This window comes from Cephus cinctus, unplaced genomic scaffold (assembly GCF_000341935.2).
Source record: "Cephus cinctus unplaced genomic scaffold, Ccin1 Ccin1_scaffold0786, whole genome shotgun sequence".
Classification (NCBI taxonomy): Eukaryota; Metazoa; Arthropoda; class Insecta; order Hymenoptera; family Cephidae; genus Cephus; species Cephus cinctus.
In genome coordinates this window covers 121,220-121,925 of record NW_014333388.1, presented here as the reverse complement: position 1 = coordinate 121,925, position 706 = coordinate 121,220, and positions in this window count along the sequence as shown.

The following is a 706-nucleotide window of genomic DNA, read 5'->3' as shown; positions in this document are numbered from 1 at the left end:
CCTTGGCCACTATTTTGCACTTCCTGTATTTTCGGTTGCGGACTAATTCTTCACTTGTTACGAATAGACCAATACGCGAATTTCCGCGAACTTTAGACAAATGTATCAATTCACTAGGTCACACTTTTTCTTCGTAAATGAAGGTAAATAATAAAGAGTATAGAAAGAGACGTTTCGCGACGCACTACGTCACACTTTTTTTCGTAAATGAAGGTAAAGGATTAAGAGTATAGAAAGAGATGGCATGAAGTGGGCTGAAGGCCCGAGGCGAAGAGCCTCAAAGAAATGATTCTGATGATACTGATAGGGAATGGTTGTTACAGACATGACACTTGACCGGGGACAAGCGCGATGGACCGGATTAAGCAGGCTAGGGTGCGAAATACACGCTATCGGGCCCAACCCCCACGGACAACGGAGGCCCGGCTAACAGATACCGAAGTAACAGCGGACTGCTGTGACGCAAGAGCTTAAAGGGCCGCGAAGCGGCTTCCGACCTTCGACAGACTTTGGTCGCGGACACAAAGCATTGACAAACATGAGTACAAGACTTTGAACAACATGAGCATATGTGAATGGCCTGGACTAAGCAGTTGCTTGTGTCGCAGAACCAGAACACGGGAAAAGGAGCCAGGCTATGAAAATTCGCGATCACCCCTAGCCGAGTCGACCGCAACGAATCACTGGGCATCAGCACCGACCGAGG